Here is a 21,811-nt window from a genome sequence, read left to right as displayed (position 1 = left end):
GACAGACAGAGAGAGAGAGAGAGAGACAGACACAGAGAGAGACAGACAGAGAGAGACAGAGAGAGACAGAGAGAGAGAGAGAGAGACAGACACAGAGAGAGACAGACACAGAGAGAGAGACAGAGAGAGAGAGAGAGAGAGACAGACACAGAGAGAGACAGACAGAGAGAGACAGAGAGAGATGGGCAGAGAGAGAGAGAGAGAGAGAGAGAGAGTTGTTATTTTAGATCACCATGTCCTGTAACTTCTACCAGATGAAAGACAGATGTGATTTGACACCCATTTGACAAACTGCTGTGTAGAGAGGAAAATACCACAGTTCACTAGTGAGACGAACAGGACAGATGTGATGACATCAGAGACGAACAGGACAGATATGATGACATCAGAGATGAACAGGACAGATATGATGACATCAGAGATGAACAGGACAGATATGATGACATCAGAGATATGATGAACAGGACAGATATGATGACATCAGAGATGTGAAATAGAATGAATAGAACTACCAGGATGATGGGGTCCGCCCCCTTGCGGATGTCAAGCCCCGCCTCCCGTTGGAGTGGATGTTGTTGTCAGCGATCAGACCCTGAGACGACAGACGCAGGAACACGCCCGACGCACGACACTCACACACCTCATTACGGAGCATCACAATCTGGAACACACACACACACAAAATACACACACCAATGAGATACACATTGCCCAGAGTGTGCAAAGCTGTCATCAAGGCAAAGGGTAGCTATTTGGAGAATCTCAAATCTAAAATATATTTTGATTTGTTTAACACTTTTTTGGTTACTATATGATTCCATATGTGTTATTTCATAGTTCTGATGTCTTCACTATTATTCTACAATGTAGAAAATAGTAAAAATAAAGAAAACCCCTGGAATGACTATGGGGTCTAAACCTTTGACCGGTAGTGTACATTACTATCTAAAACACATTCAGTTAAAGGAGGATATATACATCAACAAACCAACCAACCAACCAACCCATCAACCAACCAACCAACCAACCCATCAACCAACCCATCAACCAACCAACCAACCATCAACCAACCAACCCATCAACCAACCCATCAACCAACCAACCCATCAATCAACCAACCCATCAATCAACCAACCAACCAACCAACCCATCAATCAATCAACCAACCAACCAACCAACCCATCAACCAACCAACCCATCAACCAACCAACCCATCAATCAACCAACCAACCAACCAACCCATCAATCAATCAACCAACCCATCAATCAATCAATCAACCAACCAACCAACCAACCAACCAACCCATCAACCAACCAACCCATCAACCAACCAACCCATCAATCAACCAACCAACCAACCAACCCATCAATCAACCAACCAACCAACCAACCCATCAACCAACCAACCAACCAACCCATCAACCAACCAACCCATCAATCAACCAACCCATCAATCAACCAACCAACCAACCAACCAACCAACCAACCCATCAACCAACCCATCAACCAACCAACCCATCAATCAACCAACCCATCAATCAATCAACCAACCCATAAATCAATCAACCCATCAATCAACCAACCCATAAATCAATCAACCCATCAATCAACCAACCCATAAATCAATCAACCCATCAATCAACCAACCCATAAATCAATCAACCCATCAATCAACCAACCCATAAATCAATCAACCCATCAATCAATCAACCAACCCATCAACCCATCAATCAATCAATCAACCCATCAATCAATCAACCAACCCATCAATCAATCAACCCATCAATCAATCAACCAACCCATCAACCAACCCATCAACCAATCAACCCATCAATCAACCAACCCATCAATCAACCAACCAACCAACCAACCCATCAATCAATCAACCAACCAACCAACCAACCCATCAACCAACCAACCCATCAACCAACCAACCCATCAATCAACCAACCAACCAACCAACCCATCAATCAATCAACCAACCCATCAATCAATCAACCAACCAACCAACCAACCCATCAACCAACCAACCCATCAACCAACCAACCCATCAATCAACCAACCAACCAACCAACCCATCAATCAACCAACCAACCAACCAACCCATCAACCAACCAACCAACCAACCCATCAACCAACCAACCCATCAACCAACCAACCCATCAATCAACCAACCAACCAACCAACCAACCAACCAACCCATCAACCAACCCATCAACCAACCAACCCATCAATCAACCAACCCATCAATCAATCAACCAACCCATAAATCAATCAACCCATCAATCAACCAACCCATAAATCAATCAACCCATCAATCAACCAACCCATAAATCAATCAACCCATCAATCAATCAACCAACCCATCAACCCATCAATCAATCAATCAACCCATCAATCAATCAACCAACCCATCAACCCATCAATCAATCAATCAACCCATAAATCAATCAACCCATCAATCAACCAACCCATAAATCAATCAACCCATCAATCAATCAACCAACCCATCAATCAATCAATCAATCAACCCATCAATCAATCAACCAACCCATCAATCAACCAACCCATCCTATCAGTCCGGCAGCCCTATCTGGTTACCGTGGCGTTCTGGATGCAGCGCACGGCATAGGTCAGCCCCCCGGAACACGTTTCCTTCCAACCTGGCGTTTCCGTGGTTACACACGTGCACACCGCCCTTGCCGTCCCGAAACAGGCAGCGCCTCAGCACGCACCCCTGCACCGTCTCGATCAGCGCCTGGGCTCCGGGGTCGCGTTGGAGCTCCTCGGTCAGGGTTCGGACTTCAGGGGTCAGCGAGGGGGAGTCGTCCTGGTTGGGTCTGAGGAGATGAGAGAGGCCGTGGTGACTGTGGGCCAGTCTGTAGTTTAGACTGTTGTTGCCTTGTCCTGAACCTTCCTCTCCTTTTCCCTCCTCCTCCTCCTCCTCTTCCTCGTCACTAGGAGCGCTGTCGCTCCAGCCGTCCTCAATCACAGTATCCTGACACACTCCTTCCTCCCCTCCTCCTCCTCCTCTCCTCCTGCTCTCCGTTTCTCCTTTGCTCCAGTCCTCCAGGGTGATGGTAGCCCCAGGGGGCTGTGTACCTCCTGAATGCCCGCCCAAAGTGTCCCCAGCTGGGCTACCACTCCCAGGCGAGGTCCAGGATGTGGTGATTCGGGCCAGAGAGGCCAAGTGTTTACAGGCCCAGTTCCGCTCCGTCGCTGGAGCGCCCTCAACTGTCACGGACGCCGAATCACTTCCTGAGAAATCACAGCTATCCAACAGGCTGAGGGCCACGCCCAGGAAGTGGGTGGAGCTTCCCTGTGAGAATGAGCAGAAGCGGGCGTGGCAGGTTCCTGGCCCTCGGATCTGCAGCTGAGCTCCCTCGAAATTACAGTTGTCCAACTGGACATGACCTGACAACGTCTGGTGGAGGGAGAGGGGAGAGGGCAGGAGGATGTAGAGGGCAGGAGGTGGAGGGAGGAGGTAGAGGGTAGGAGGAGGAGGGAGAGGGCAGGAGGTGGAGGGAGGAGGTAGAGGGTAGGAGGAGGAGGGAGGAGGTAGAGGGTAGGAGGGAGAGGGAGGAGGTAGAGGGTAGGAGGGAGGAGGTAGAGGGCAGGAGGATGTAGAGGGTAGGAGGGAGAGGGAGGAGGTAGAGGGTAGGAGGGAGAGGGAGTAGGTAGAGGGTAGGAGGTAGAGGGCAGGAGGGAGTAGAGGGCAGGAGGTGGAGGAAGGAGGTAGAGGGTAGGAGGGAGAGGGAGGAGGTAGAGGGTAGGAGGTGGAGGGCAGGAGGTGGAGGGAGGAGGTAGAGGGTAGGAGGGAGAGGGAGGAGGTAGAGGGTAGGAGGTAAAGGGCAGGAGGGAGTAGAGGGCAGGAGGTGGAGGAAGGAGGTAGAGGGTAGGAGGGAGAGGGAGGAGGTAGAGGGTAGGAGGTAGAGGGTAGGAGGTAGAGGGCAGGAGGGAGTAGAGGGCAGGAGGTGGAGGAAGGAGGTAGAGGGTAGGAGGGAGAGGGAGGAGGTAGAGGGTAGGAGGTGGAGGGCAGGAGGGCAGGAGGTGGAGGGAGGAGGTAGAGGGCAGGAGGAGGGAGAGGGAGGAGGTAGAGGGCAGGAGGAGGTAGAGGGCAGGGCAGGGAGAGCGAGGAGGTAGAGGGCAGGAGGAGGAGGGAGGAGGTAGAGGTTAGGGAGGAGGGAGAGGGAAGGTAGAGAGGAGGGAGAGGCACTGTCACATGTACTGTTGTAAAAAGTGTTTTCTAAATGTGATCTGATTGGACGTACCTTGTATACAACAGTGGAGAACCATGCAGGCATGAAGACCAGGTTGGACAGCCTGGCTGTGGGACACTGCTGCTCCAGACTGACCAGGAGAGCCACGTCCCCCAGCCTCCCTAACCCCACCACCTCCACAGGCACCTGGCAGGGTCAAAGGTCAATATTTTCATTTATCAAATTGCAGATCTTATTACAATACATGATACTAAAAAATACTAACAGATATTAACAGATACTAACAGATACTAACAGATATTAACAGATACTAACAGATACTAACAGATATTAACAGATATTAACAGATAGTAACAGATATTAACAGATATTAACAGATAGTAACAGATATTAACAGATACTAACAGATATTAACAGATACTAACATATATTAACAGATACTAACAGATATTAACAGATACTAACAGATATTAACAGATACTAACAGATATTAACAGATACTAACAGATATTAACAGATAGTAACAGATATTAACAGATACTAACAGATATTAACAGATACTAACAGATATTAACAGATAGTAACATATACTAACAGGTATTAACAGATAGTAACATATACTAACAGATATTAACAGATATTAACAGATATATTAACAGATATTAACAGATACTAACAGATATTAACAGATAGTAACATATACTAACAGATATTAACAGATATTAACAGATATATTAACAGATAGTAACATATACTAACAGATATTAACAGATACTAACAGATATTAACAGATATATTAACAGATAGTAACATATACTAACAGATATTAACAGATACTAACAGATATTAACAGATATTAACAGATATATTAACAGATAGTAACATATACTAACAGATATTAACAGATACTAACAGATATTAACAGATATATTAACAGATAGTAACATATACTAACAGATATTAACAGATACTAACAGATATTAACAGATATTAACAGATATATTAACATATATTAACAGATACTAACATATATTAACAGATACTAACAGATATTAACAGATACTAACATATATTAACAGATACTAACATATATTAACAGATACTAACAGATATTAACAGACACTAACAGATACTAACAGATACTAACAGATATTAACAGATACTAACAGATATTAACAGATACTAACAGGCATTAACAGACACTAACAGGTATTAAGATACTAATATATTAACAGATACTAACTTATACTAACAGATATTAACAGATACTAACAGATATTAACAGATATTAACAGATATTAACAGATATTAACAGATACTAACAGGCATTAACAGACACTAACAGGTATTAAGATACTAATATATTAACAGATATTAACAGATATTAACAGATACTAACAGATACTAACAGGCATTAAGATACTAACAGATACTAATATATTAACAGATACTAACAGGCATTAAGATACTAACAGATACTAATATATTAACAGATACTAACAGGCATTAACAGATACTAACAGATACTAACAGATACTAACAGATATTAACATATTAACAGATATTAACAGATACTAACAGATACTAACAGGTACTAATAGATACTAACAGATACTAACAGGTACTAACAGGCATTAACAGATACTAACAGATACTAACAGATACTAACATATATTAACATATTAACAGATATTAACAGATACTAACAGATACTAACAGATACTAACAGGTACTAATAGATACTAACAGATACTAACAGGTACTAACAGGCATTAACAGATACTAACAGATACTAACAGGCATTAAGATACTAATATATTAACAGATACTAACAGATACTAACAGGTACTAATAGATACTAACAGATACTAATAGATACTAACAGATACTAACAGGCATTAACAGATACTAACAGATACTAACAGGTACTAATAGATACTAACAGATACTAACAGGTACTAACAGGCATTAACAGATACTAACAGATACTAACAGGCATTAAGATACTAATATATTAACAGATACTAACAGATACTAACAGATACTAACAGGTACTAACAGGCATTAACAGATACTAACAGATACTAACAGGCATTAAGATACTAATATATTAACAGATACTAACAGATATGAACAGATATTAAGATACTAATATATTAACATATTAACAGATACTAACAGATATGAACAGATATTAAGATACTAATGTATTAACATATTAACAGATATTAACATATATTAACAGATACTAACATATACTAATGGGCATTAACAGATATTAACAGATACTAACAGATACTAATAGATACTAACAGATATTAACAGATACTAACAGATACTAACAGATATGAACAGATATTAAGATACTAATATATTAACAGATACTAACAGATATGAACAGATATTAAGATACTAATGTATTAACATATTAACAGATATTAACATATATTAACATATACTAATGGGCATTAACAGATATTAACAGATAATAACAGGCATTAAGATACTAATATATTAACAGATACTAACATATACTAACAGATATTAATGTACTAATATATTAACAGATACTAACAGACACTAACAGATACTAACAGGCATTAACAGATATTAAGATACTAATGTATTAACATATTAACAGATATTAACATATACTAACAGATACTAACAGATATTAACAGATATTAACAGACACTAACAGACATTAAGATACTAATATATTAACAGATACTAACATATACTAACAGATATTAATGTACTAATATATTAACAGATACTAACATATACTAACAGACACTAACAGATACTAACAGGCATTAAGGTACTAATATATTAACAGATACTAACAGATACTAACAGGCATTAAGGTATTAATATATTAACAGATACTAACAGATACTAACAGGCATTAAGGTACTAATATATTAACAGATACTAACAGATACTAACAGGCATTAAGGTACTAATATATTAACAGATACTAACAGATACTAACAGGCATTAAGGTACTAATATATTAACATAGTAACAGATACTAACAGATATGAACAGATATTAAGATACTAATGTATTAACATATTAACAGATATTAACAGATACTAACATATACTAATGGGCATTAACAGATATTAACAGATACTAACAGATACTAACAGGTACTAACAGGCATTAACAGATACTAACAGATACTAACAGGCATTAAGGTACTAATATATGAACAGATACTAACAGATACTAACAGATACTAACAGATATTGACAGATATTAACAGATATTAACAGATATTAACAGATATTAACAGATACTAACAGATATTGACAGATACTAACAGATACTAACAGACACTAACAGATATTAACAGATATTAACAGATACTAACAGGTACTAACAGGCATTAACAGATATTAACAAACACTAACAGATACTAACAGATATTAACAGATACTAACAGGTACTAACAGATACTAACAGATATTAACAGATACTAACAGATATTGACAGATACTAACAGATATTGACAGATACTAACAGATATTAACAGATATTAACAGATACTAACAGATACTAACAGGCATTAAGGTCAGCCAATCAGTAAGTCACCTTTAACTAGACATTATGTCATCAAGACAACAGCAGCCAATCAGTAAGTCACCTTTAACTAGACATTGCATCATCAAGACAACAGCAGCCAATCAGTTAAGTCACCTTCAGCACCAACTCTGCCTGCTCCTCATACACCCCGGGGTGCAGTACCACCCGGTCGTACGACCCAGCGACCCCCAACGCCCCCTCAGCGTCTCCAGCTCCAGCCCCGACCCCACCTGCCACACCCTCCTCTCCTTCCTCCGGCGGAACAGGTGAAGGCAGGCGGAGGGCTGGAGCTCAGGGTGGGCGTGACGGGACCAGGTACGATTGGCGATGGCGTGCTGCCTCAGGGCTTCTCTCCAGGATGAGGGCTCCAGGTGGGGCTGGCTGGGGGGGGACACAGACACACGGGGGTTAGAGAATGTCAACGAGGACCTTTTGTAGTTCGGAGAACGTCCATCTCCACTTCAGTACCTGGGCCAGTTGGGGTGTCGAGGACACTCGGGCAGGCCCAGGCAGAGCTGTCTCCAACGGGTGTTATCCAGGGAGAGGATCAGCTCTCTCCAGGCCCTGCACACCAGGCTGCAACGGCCCAGCTCTGGGAGGGGGAGGTAGGCCAGGACCACACGCCACATCTCCACTGGGAGGTTGACACCTCTACCTCTGCTGCTGCTACTGCTTCCCCTGCTGCCCAGTGACATGGCTCTGATAGGGAGGGTGGGCACCTGGGGACAGGAGACACACAGACAGACTGGGTTAGTTTAGACTAGGCCGATAGATAGATAGATAGATAGATAGATAGATAGATAGATAGATAGATAGATAGATAGATAGATAGATAGATAGATAGATAGATAGATAGATAGATAGATAGATAGACAGACAGATAGACAGACAGACAGACAGACAGACAGACAGACAGACAGACAAGGTTCGTTTAGACTAGGCCTACAGACAGACAGACTAGGTTCGTTTAGACTTGGCCTACAGACAGACAGACAGACAGACAGACAGACAGACAGACAGACAGACAGACAGACAACAGACAGACAGACAGACAGACAGACAGACAGACAGACAGACAGAGAGAGAGAGAGAGAGAGAGAGAGAGTCGTTGTGATGGTGACTTCCACTGCCTATATCATGAATGATGACTGTCTTGTATCGTACATAGTTTAGACTCTACAGACATAGGCTGTCAGCTCATTCTCCTGGGGCAATGACTGGCCCAGGAGATGTTATAATCTCCACCCGGCACAGCCAGAAGAGGACTGGCCCACCCCTCATAGCCTGGTTCCTCTCTAGGTTTCTTCCTAGGTTCTGCCCTTACTAGGGAGTTTTTCCTAGCCACCGTGCTTCTACACCTGCATTGCTTGCTGTTTGGGGGTTTTAGGCTGGGTTTCTGTACAGCACTTTGAGATATCAGCTGATGTATGAAGGGCTTTATAAATACATTTGATTTGATTGGGCCAGATTACATTGTGGAACAGGCCAGCTAACATCTAACTAAAGGCTAGAGTGAGGAAGATGTTACAGTGTCTTGTCTGTCACTGAGTCATCATCATCATCATCATCAAGGGAATTTGTACCAACTAGCAACACATATCGACGGGGTGGCAACTGGCAACAACATTGGATCGTCGAGGGCGCAACTTTGTTTCAACAACGTTCTAAGAACGTTAGAACGTAAAAAATTAATTCTTGGCTCGCTATATATTTTGTCGTAAAATAATAGCAACAATTTATCTTCACATCTGCTTTTAGTGGACGTACCTGGTGAGATAAAGTTAGCTAGCGACCCGAATACTCACTAACGTTATTACGTCGGATTTACTACATTGTACACTAGGCTATATTTGACATCTTACCCGTGTTAAAGTCCCTTGGATGAAGAATAGCACATCCCAGCGTGGTTTTTAACTAGGTATATAGCTGTAATAGCCATGCTTCTTGCGATATATCGGAACAACGCCTGGTTCGGGATCAAGAATAGAAACACTGACAGGAATCAGACATTTTCCCACACTTTACGGCAAGGCAAGCCATGGAAACCAACCAGGGACGCCCTTACACTGGGCGGGAGGGAGCGAGGGTGGGCGAGATAAGAGAGAGAGATGAGAGAGAAGAGGAGAGAGAAGAGGATTAGAGAGGAGAGAGAGATGAGAGAGAGAAAAGGAGAGAGAATAGGAGAGAGAGGAGGGACAAGAGGAGAGAGAAAAGGAGAGAGAAGAGTGGAGAAGAGAGGAGAGAGAGGAGGCTGAAGACGGAGAGAACCTGAGAGGGAAGGGGAGGGATGAGGAGAGAGAGGCAATACGTTTTTGCTCAAGTGATACACACACAAAACACACACTTAAATACTCACACACACACACACACACACACACACTAGTGATGCGCATGTTGAATCATAACCCGCAGTCCAAACCGCGGAGAAGGCGGGATAATTACATTTTGTTTGGTTGAAGGGCGGGTGTGTGGCGAGCGGTCGGGCGGTAAATGAAGATCAAATTTATATCGATCTTTAGGCTACATTGACGTTTTTTCATTTCATTATGTTAGGCTATTTGGCATTAGTGCGTAAGCCTTAACTTCAAAGTGCCTAACTGTATGCGCGTCAAGCTAAGCCAAATGATTTTGGGACAGGTCAGAAAAGTATAAATCGATCCACGGAGGCAAAAATGTACTACGCGAATTACATGGGAGCCAGGAGGGGGGGGGCTCCGCTCCGCTCCCCATTAGCCCCCCTTAAATAATGCTAATGTAACCATTCTCTTATAAGTTTAGAATGTAGTGGTAAATATGTTTTAAAGTGATAAAATATTAAAAGTAAAACTTCCAAATGAAACGATCCAACCCCCCCCCCCCACACATCTGCGTTATGGTTTAAACCATGTATTATGACGTACCTGCACTGTCCACTCAATAGTGCAACATTTCGGTCTCAGCTGAGCGCCTTCAAAACGCATAGATTTTCCTTTCCACTTCCGCATTTTCGCCATTTGTTTGTCATGCGCCCTTGATTAAAACAAAAAGAAGCCTTTATTCCAATACGTTCTATTTATTCATTGTTTGATTTTGTCAGTCAGCTGTTTAGAGGCTCATTGGTTTGTTTTCCAGGGGCATTGTGGGTATTGGTGTTCACCGTACCATTCATAGCCAGAAGTACCAGACCATTTATTTAACTTTTATTTTTTATTTTCTGGATCAACTGATGATGGTCGACAATATCACTAGACACCTAGCCTACAGCTAAACACCTAGCCTACAGCTAGACACCAATATCACTAGACAACTAGCCTACAGCTAGACACCAATATCACTAGACACCAATATCACTAGACAACTAGCCTACAGCTAGACACCAATATCACTAGACAGCTAGACACCAATATCAATAGACACCTAGCCTACAGCTAGACACCAATATCACTAGACAACTAGACACCAATATCAATAGACACCAAAATCACTAGACACCAATATCACTAGACAACTAGCCTACAGCTAGACACCAATATCACTAGACAACTAGACACCAATATCAATAGACACCAAAATCACTAGACACCAATATCACTAGACAACTAGCCTACAGCTAGACACCAATATCACTAGACACCTAGCCTATAGCTAGACACCAATATCACTAGACAACTAGCCTATAGCTAGACACCAATATCACTAGACAACTAGCCTACAGCTAGACACCAATATCACTAGACAACTAGCCTACAGCTAGACACCTAGCCTACAGCTAGACACCAATATCACTAGACAACTAGACACCAATATCACTAGACACCAATATCACTAGACAGCTAGACACCAATATCACTAGCCTACAGCTAGACACCAATATCACTAGACAACTAGACACCAATATCAATAGACACCAAAATCACTAGACACCAATATCACTAGACAACTAGCCTACAGCTAGACACCAATATCACTAGACAACTAGCCTACAGCTAGACACCAATATCACTAGACAACTAGACACCAATATCAATAGACACCAAAATCACTAGACACCAATATCACTAGACAACTAACCTACAGCTAGACACCAATATCACTAGACAACTAACCTACAGCTAGACACCTAGCCTACAGCTAGACACCAATATCACTAGACAACTAGCCTACAGCTAGACACCAATATCACTAGACAACTAGCCTACAGCTAGACACCAATATCACTAGACAACTAGACACCAATATCAATAGACACCAAAATCACTAGACACCAATATCACTAGACAACTAGCCTACAGCTAGACACCAATATCACTAGACAACTAGCCTACAGCTAGACACCAATATCACGAGACAACTAGCCTACAGCTAGACACCAATATCACTAGACAACTAGACACCAATATCACTAGACAACTAGCCTACAGCTAGACACCAATATCACGAGACAACTAGCCTACAGCTAGACACCAATATCACTAGACAACTAGACACCAATATCAATAGACACCAAAATCACTAGACACCAATATCACTAGACAACTAGCCTACAGCTAGACACCAATATCACTAGACAACTAGACACCAATATCACTAGACACCAATATCACTAGACAGCTAGACACTAGACACCAATATCACTAGCCTACAGCTAGACACCAATATCACTAGACAACTAGACACCAATATCAATAGACACCAAAATCACTAGACACCAATATCACTAGACAAATAGACAACTAGCCTACAGCTAGACACCAATATCACTAGACAACTAACCTACAGCTAGACACCAATATCACTAGACAACTAGCCTACAGCTAGACACCAATATCACTAGACAACTAGACACCAATATCACTAGACAACTAGACACCAATATCACTAGACAACTAGACACCAATATCACTAGACAACTAGCCTACAGCTAGACACCAATATCACTAGACAACTAACCTACAGCTAGACACCAATATCACTAGACAACTAACCTACTGCTAGACACCAATATCACTAGACAACTAGCCTACAGCTAGGCACCAATATCACTAGACACCAATATCACTAGACAGCTAGACACCAATATCACTAGACACCTAGCCTACAGCTAGACACCAATATCACTAGACACCTAGCCTACAGCTAGACACCAACATCACTAGACAACTAGCCTACAGCTAGACACCAACATCACTAGACAACTAGCCTACAACTAGACACCAATATCACTAGACAACTAGCCTACAGCTAGACACCAATATCACTAGACAGCTAGACACCAATATCACTAGCCTACAGCTAGACACCAATATCACTAGACAACTAGACACCAATATCACTAGACAACTATCAATAGACAACAATCAATAGACACCAAAATCACTAGACACCAATATCACTAGACAACTAGCCTACAGCTAGACACCAATATCACTAGACAACTAGCCTACAGCTAGACACCAATATATCACTAGACAACTAACCTACAGCTAGACACCTAGCCTACAGCTAGACACCAATATCACTAGACAACTAACCTACAGCTAGACACCAATATCACTAGACAACTAGCCAATATCACAACTAGACACCAATATCACTAGACAACTAGCCTACAGCTAGACACCAATATCACTAGACAACAATATCACTAGACAACTAGCCTACAACTAGACACCAATATCACTAGACAACTAGTCTACAGCTAGACACCAATATCACTAGACAACTAGTCTACAGCTAGACACCAATATCACTAGACAACTAGACACCAATATCACTAGACAACTAGACACCAATATCACTAGACAACTAGCCTACAGCTAGACACCAATATCACTAGACAACTAGCCTACAGCTAGACACCAATATCACTAGACAACTAGCCTACAGCTAGACACCAATATCACTAGACAACTAGACACCAATATCAATAGACACCAAAATCACTAGACACCAATATCACTAGACATCTAGACACCAATATCACTAGACAACTAGCCTACAGCTAGACACCAATATCACTAGACAACTAGCCTACAGCTAGACACCAATATCACTAGACAACTAGACACCAATATCACTAGACAACTAGACACCAATATCACTAGACAACTAGACACCAATATCACTAGACAACTAGCCTACAGCTAGACACCAATATCACTAGACAACTAACCTACAGCTAGACACCAATATCACTAGACAACTAACCTACTGCTAGACACCAATATCACTAGACAACTAGCCTACAGCTAGGCACCAATATCACTAGACACCAATATCACTAGACAGCTAGACACCAATATCACTAGACACCTAGCCTACAGCTAGACACCAATATCACTAGACACCTAGCCTACAGCTAGACACCAACATCACTAGACAACTAGCCTACAGCTAGACACCAACATCACTAGACAACTAGCCTACAACTAGACAGACCAATATCACTAGACAACTAGCCTACAGCTAGACACCAATATCACTAGACAGCTAGACACCAATATCACTAGCCTACAGCTAGACACCAATATCACTAGACAACTAGACACCAATATCACTAGACAACTATCAATAGACAACAATCAATAGACACCAAAATCACTAGACACCAATATCACTAGACAACTAGCCTACAGCTAGACACCAATATCACTAGACAACTAGCCTACAGCTAGACACCAATATCACTAGACAACTAACCTACAGCTAGACACCTAGCCTACAGCTAGACACCAATATCACTAGACAACTAACCTACAGCTAGACACCAATATCACTAGACAACTAGCCTACAGCTAGACACCAATATCACTAGACAACTAGCCTACAGCTAGACACCAATATCACTAGACAACTAGCCTACAGCTAGACACCAATATCACTAGACAACTAACCTACAGCTAGACACCAATATCACTAGACAACTAGCCTACAGCTAGACACCAATATCACTAGACAACTAGCCTACAGCAATATCACTAGACAACTAGCCTACAGCTATCACTAGACACCAATATCACTAGACAACTAGACACCAATATCACTAGACAACTAGACACCAATATCACTAGACAACTAGACACCACTATATCAGCTAGACAGCTAGACACCAATATCACTAGACAACTAGCCTACAGCTAGACACCAATATCACTAGACAACTAGCCTACAGCCCAATATCACTAGACACTAGACACCAATATCACTAGACACCAAAATCACTAGACACCAATATCACTAGACATCTAGACACCAATATCACTAGACAACTAGCCTACAGCTAGACACCAATATCACTAGACAACTAGCCTACAGCTAGACACCAATATCACTAGACACCTAATGACAAATGACAAATGCTTTTCATAGCCGAGCATTCAGAGGTCGAGCCCGAGGGGGTGGGGGGCGCAAGACCAGACAGGAAGAGCACATCAGTGACTCAACCCATTCAAGTCGAGTTTTAGTGCACCTAAAGCCTGGTACGATGTAACACACCCCTCCTAGGGACCGCATGAAAGAGAATCCCAGTGGAGAGAGAGAAGGGAACCGGCCATGCAGAGACAGCAAGGACGTTTCGTCCCTCCAGTGTCCTTCTGTTCACCTTCACATCCCTGGGCCAGACTACACTCAATCATAGGACCCACTGAAGAGATGAGTCTTCAATAAAGACTTCAAGGTCGAGACCGAGTCTGCGTCTCTCACATGAATAGGCAAACCATTCCATAAGAATGGAGCTCTATAGGAGAAAGCCCTGCCTCCAGCTGTTTGCTTAGAAATTCTAGGGACAATTAGGAGGCCTGCGTCTTGTGACCAGAACCAAATCAGAGAGATAGGTAGGAGCAAGCCCATGTAATGCTTTGTAGGTTAGAAGTAAAACCTTGAAATCAACTCTAGCCTTGACAGGAAGCCAGTGTAGAGAGGCTAGCGCTGGAGTAATGTGATCAAATCTTTTGGTTCTAGTCAGGATTCTAGCAGCCGTATTTAGCACTAACTGAAGTTTATTTAGTGCTTTATCCGAGTAGCCGGAAAGTAGAGCATTGCAGTAGTCTAACCTAGAAGTGACAAAAGCATGGATACATTTTTCTGCGTCATTGTCGGACAGAACTTTTCAGATTTTTGCAATGTTACAAAGATGGACAAAGCTGCATATTCTCTATATGTTCGTCAAAAGAGAGATCAGGGTCCAGAGTAACGCAGAGGACAAACCATCCACACCAGACAAACTGATATCTTTCCGACAGATAAGATCTAAACCAGGCCAGAACTTGTCCGTGTAGACCAATTTGGGTTTCCATCTCTCAAATCAAATCAAATCAAATTTATTTATATAGCCCTTCGTACATCAGCTGATATCTCAAAGTGCTGTACAGAAACCCAGCCTAAAACCCCAAACAGCAAGCAATGCAGGTGTAGAAGCACGGTGGCTAGGAAAAACTCCCTAGAAAGGCCAAAACCTAGGAAGAAACCTAGAGAGGAACCAGGCTATGTGGGGTGGCCAGTCCTCTTCTGGCTGTGCCGGGTGGAGATTATAACAGAACATGGCCAAGATGTTCATAAATGACCAGCATGGTCGAATAATAATAAGGCAGAACAGTTGAAACTGGAGCAGCAGCACAGTCAGGTGGAAGTTGAAACTGGAGCAGCAGCATGGCCAGGTGGACTGGGGACAGCAAGGAGTCATCATGTCAGGTAGTCCTGGGGCATGGTCCTAGGGCTCAGGTCAGTTGAAACTGGAACAGCAGCATGGCCAGGTGGACTGGGGACAGCAAGGAGTCATCATGTCAGGTAGTCCTGGAGCTCAGGTCCTAGGGCTCAGGTCCTCCGAGAGAGAGAAAGAAAGAGAGAAGGAGAGAATTAGAGAACGCACACTTAGATTCACACAGGACACCGAATAGGACAGGAGAAGTACTCCAGATATAACAAACTGACCCCAGCCCCCGACACATAAACTACTGCAGCATAAATACTGGAGGCTGAGACAGGAGGGGTCAGGAGACACTGTGGCCCCATCCGAGGTCATCCCCGGACAGGGCCAAACAGGAAGGATATAACCCCACCCACTTTGCCAAAGCACAGCCCCCACACCACTAGAGGGATATCTTCAACCACCAACTTACCATCCTGAGACAAGGCTGAGTATAGCCCACAAAGATCTCCGCCACGGCACAACCCAAGGGGGGGGGAGCCAACCCAGACAGGATGACCACAACAGTGAATCAACCCACTCAGGTGACGCACCCCCTCCAGGGACGGCATGAGAGAGCCCCAGTAAGCCAGTGACCCAGCCCCTGTAATAGGGTTAGAGGCAGAGAATCCCAGTGGAAAGAGGGGAACCGGCCAGGCAGAGACAGCAAGGGCGGTTCGTTGCTCCAGAGCCTTTCCGTTCACCTTCACACTCCTGGGCCAGACTACACTCAATCATATGACCCACTGAAGAGATGAGTCTTCAGTAAAGACTTAAAGGTTGAGACCGAGTTTGCGTCTCTGACATGGGTAGGCAGACCGTTCCATAAAAATGGAGCTCTATAGGAGAAAGCCCTGCCTCCAGCTGTTTGCTTAGAAATTCTAGGGACAATTAGGAGGCCTGCGTCTTGTGACCGTAGCGTACGTGTAGGTATGTACGGCAGGACCAAATCAGAGAGATAGGTAGGAGCAAGCCCATGTAATGCTTTGTAGGTTAGCAGTAAAACCTTGAAATCAGCCCTTGCTTTGACAGGAAGCCAGTGTAGAGAGGCTAGCACTGGAGTAATATGATCAAATTTTTGGTTCTAGTCAGGATTCTAGCAGCCGTATTTAGCACTAACTGAAGTTTATTTAGTGCTTTATCCGGGTAGCCGGAAAATAGAGCATTGCAGTAGTCTAACCTAGAAGTGACAAAAGACCAATTTGGGTTTCCAATCTCTCCAAAAGACTGTGATCGATGGTATCAAAAGCAGCACTAAGGTCTAGGAGCACGAGGACCGATGCAGAGCCTCGGTCTGATGCCATTAAAATGTAATTTACCACCTTCACAAGTGCCGTCTCAGTGCTATGATGGGGTCTAAAACCAGACTGGAGCGTGTTGTATACATTATTTGTCTTCAGGAAGGCAGGGAGTTGCTGCGCAACAACTTTTTCCAAAAATGTTGAGAGGAATGGAAGATTCGATAAACCAAACTTGTTCCTTTTTAATTTTTTTCTGGGTCAAGGTTTGGCTTTTTCAAGAGAGGCTTTATTACTGCCACTTTTAGTGAGTTTGGTACACATCCGGTGGATAGAGAGTGTCACGCCTTGGTCTTAGTATTTTGTGTTTTCTTTGTTTATTTGGTCAGGCCAGGGTGTGACATGAGTTTATTTTGTGGTGTGTTTGTGTATGGGGGTTTTAGTAGGTTTTGGGATTGTGGCTTAGTGGGGTTTTCTAGCAAAGTCTATGGCTGTCTGGAGTGGTTCTCAATCAGAGGCAGGTGTTTATCGTTGTCTCTGATTGGGAACCATATTTAGGCAGCCATATTCTTTGAGTGTTTCGTGGGTGATTGTTCCCGTCTCTATGTTTGTTGTCACCAGACAGGCTGTTTAGGTTTTCACGGTCCGCTTGTTGTTTTGTATTGTTCGTGGTTTCGTCTTCATTAAAGATGTATCGAACTAACCACGCTGCATTTTGGTCCGACTCTCATTCGACGGAAGAAAACCGTAACAGAGAGCCGTTTATTATGTTCAACATAGGAGGGCCAAGCACAGGAAGTAGCTCTTTCAGTAGTTTAGTTGGAATAGGATCCAGTAGGCAGCTTGAAGGTTTAGAGGCCATTACTATTTTCACAGAGATACAGGATTTAAAAAACTTGAGTGTCTCCCTTGATCCGAGGTCCTGGCAGTGTTGTGCAGACCCAGGACAACTGAGTTTTGATCCGAAGGTCCTGGCAGTGTTGTGCAGACCCAGGACAACTGAGTTTGGATCCGAAGGTCCTGGCAGTGTTGTGCAGACCCAGGACAACTGAGTTTGGATCCGAAGGTCCTGGCAGTGTTGTGCAGACCCAGGACAACTGAGTTTTGATCCGAAGGTCCTGGCAGTGTTGTGCAGACCCAGGACAACTGAGTTTTGATCCGAGTTTGTGCAGACCCAGGACAACTGAGTTTTGATCCGAGGTCCTGGCAGTGTTGTGCAGACCCAGGACAACTGAGTTTTGATCCGAGGTCCTGGCAGTGTTGTGCAGACCCAGGACAACTGAGTTTTGATCCGAGGTCCTGGCAGTGTTGTGCAGACCCAGGACAAGTGTTGTGCTGAGTTTTGATCCGAAGGTCCTGGCAGTGTTGTGCAGACCCAGGACAACTGAGTTTTGATCCGAAGGTCCTGGCAGTGTTGTGCAGACCCAGGACAACTGAGTTTTGATCCGAGGTCCTGGCAGTGTTGTGCAGACCCAGGACAACTGAGTTTTGATCCGAGGTCCTGGCAGTGTTGTGCAGACCCAGGACAACTGAGTTTTGATCCGAGGTCCTGGCAGTGTTGTGCAGACCCAGGACAACTGAGTTTTGATCCGAGACCCAGGACAACTGGTTTTGACAACCTGGCAGTTTTGAGTTTTGATCCGAAGGTCCTGGCAGTGTTGTGCAGACCCAGGACAACTGAGTTTTGATCCGAAGGTCCTGGCAGTGTTGTGCAGACCCAGGACAACTGAGTTTTGATCCGAAGGTCCTGGCAGTGTTGTGCAGACCCAGGACAACTGAGTTTTGATCCTGAGTGTTGGTCCCCAGGACAGTGTTGTGCAGACCCAGGACAACTGAGTTTTGATCCGAAGGTCCTGGCAGTGTTGTGCAGACCCAGGACAACTGAGTTTTGATCCGAAGGTCCTGGCAGTGTTGTGCAGACCCAGGACAACTGAGTTTTGATCCGAAGGTCCTGGCAGTGTTGTGCAGACCCAGGACAACTGAGTTTTGACCCAGGACAACTGAGGTCCTGGCAGTGTTGAGACCCAGGACAGGTTTTGATCCGAAGGTCCTGGCAGTGTTGTGCAGACCCAGGACAACTGAGTTTTGATCCGAAGGTCCTGGCAGTGTTGTGCAGACCCAGGACAACTGAGTTTTGATCCGAAGGTCCTGGCAGTGTTGTGCAGACCCAGGACAACTGAGTTTTGATCCGAAGGTCCTGGCAGTGTTGTGCAGACCCAGGACAACTGAGTTTTGATCCGAAGGTCCTGGCAGTGTTGTGCAGACCCAGGACAACTGAGTTTTGATCCGAAGGTCCTGGCAGTGTTGTGCAGACCCAGGACAACTGTGTTTTGATCCGAAGGTCCTGGCAGTGTTGTGCAGACCCAGGACAACTGAGTTTTGATCCGAAGGTCCTGGCAGTGTTGTGCAGACCCAGGACAACTGAGTTTTGATCCGAAGGTCCTGGCAGTGTTTTGATCCGCCTGGCAGTGTTGTGCAGACCCAGGACAACTGTGTTTTGATCCGAAGGTCCTGGCAGTGTTGTGCAGACCCAGGACAACTGAGTTTTGGAGAAATACACAGATTCAAAGAGCCATCATTTGCTTTCCAATGATCATGATCTTTTCGTCCAAGAAGTTCATGAATTCATCTGTGTGAAGGTCATGAAGAACAAATTGGTCTTGTTTGTTGTCCTAGGCTACCTGGCTAAAATGCTAATTGCTCGCTAGCCTAATTTCCATTCATGGACAACGTTATCTAGTTAACATTAGCCTTCTACATTTAGCTACATATTTAAACTTATATCCTCTCAGGCCAGAGGCACAACAATGTATGAATTAATGGTTGGATCAGAATCGAAGTTATAATCATTTGCCAGTATGGAGAATGAAGTAAAACCACAAGTCCAAATCCCTATCTCCATCCATGGCTAATTTAGGAAAGGACCTATTTTAGCTAGTTAGCTAGCTAGTTTGTCACCAGAAGACAACAACACAAATATTTTCTGTCAATGACATATGTTCTAGATGTGATTGGAGTGCAGCCAAATCCAAGATGACATTTTTTTTTTTGGTGCGCCAGGACCATTCACAGTTGAGCTCAACGTTGATTGGCTATTATTAAAAAATATATATATATATCAACGGAGGCTAAATGCTGGCTGGCTTCAATGCTACAGGTCGGCAACAATGTCATACTCTTTTGGACCACACAGCATCAGATACACGGTCTACACATAGAGAGACAGAGGGGAGCTGTTTAAGCTCACTCTGATTCTTTCTTCGGTGAGATACATTCAGCTTCTTGCATATTGAAGGAAAATTCAGAAACGCAGAGACACTAAAGATACATTATTTTTAAATATTTTTTTTTGGGGGGGGAAGCCTGGCTTCCCTTGGTATGAATACACACCACTGACACACACACACACACACACTTTTTTCTCTTCAATTCCTCCTTCTCTCCTAACCTCCTCTCTCTCTCTCTGCCTCTCTCTCTTTCTGTTCCCTCTACTCTCTACTCTCTATCTGTCTCTCTCTCTCTCTGTCTCTCTCTCTCTCTCTCTCTCTCTCTCTCTCTCTCTGTCTCTGTCTCTGTCTCTCTCTCTCTCTCTCTCTCTCTCTCTCTCTCTGTCTCTCTCTCTCTCTGTCTCTCTCTCTCCTAACCTTAACCTCTCTCTCTCTCTCTCTCTCTAACCTCTCTCTCTTTCCTAATCGCTCTCTCTCTCTCTATCGCTCTCTCTCTGTTCCCTCTACACTCTCTCTCTGTCTCTCTCTCTCTCTCTCTAACCTTAACCTCTCTCTCTCTCCTAACCTCTCTCTCTTTCCTAATCACTCTCTCTCTCTATCGCTCTCTCTCTGTTCCCTCTACACTCTCTTTCTCTCTCTCTCTCTCTCTCTCTCTCTCTCTCCTAACCTTAACCTCTCTCTCTCCGAACCTTAACCTCTCTCTCCTAATCGCTCTCTCTCTCTTTCTCTCCTAACCTCCTTTCTCTCTCTCCTACTCTCCTAATCCCGCTCTCTCTCTCTCTCCTAACCTCTCTCCTACTCTCCTAACCTCTCTCTCTCTTTCTCTCCTAACCTCCTTTCTCTCTCTCCTACTCTCCTAATCCCGCTCTCTCT

At 43.6% G+C, this 21,811-nt stretch overlaps 1 pseudogene; it reads right to left on the bottom strand.

Moving 5' to 3' along the window:
- The window catches only part of LOC121845027, a 30,941-nt pseudogene extending 20,975 nt beyond the window's left edge, over positions 1–9,966 (bottom strand).
- Between the last annotated feature and the right edge of the window lie 11,845 nt (positions 9,967–21,811).

Source organism: Oncorhynchus tshawytscha, unplaced genomic scaffold, assembly GCF_018296145.1.
Source record: "Oncorhynchus tshawytscha isolate Ot180627B unplaced genomic scaffold, Otsh_v2.0 Un_contig_6062_pilon_pilon, whole genome shotgun sequence".
Taxonomy (NCBI): Eukaryota; Metazoa; Chordata; class Actinopteri; order Salmoniformes; family Salmonidae; genus Oncorhynchus; species Oncorhynchus tshawytscha.
Note: the sequence above shows the minus strand (reverse complement) of the source record. Positions and strands in the feature narration are given on the sequence as shown.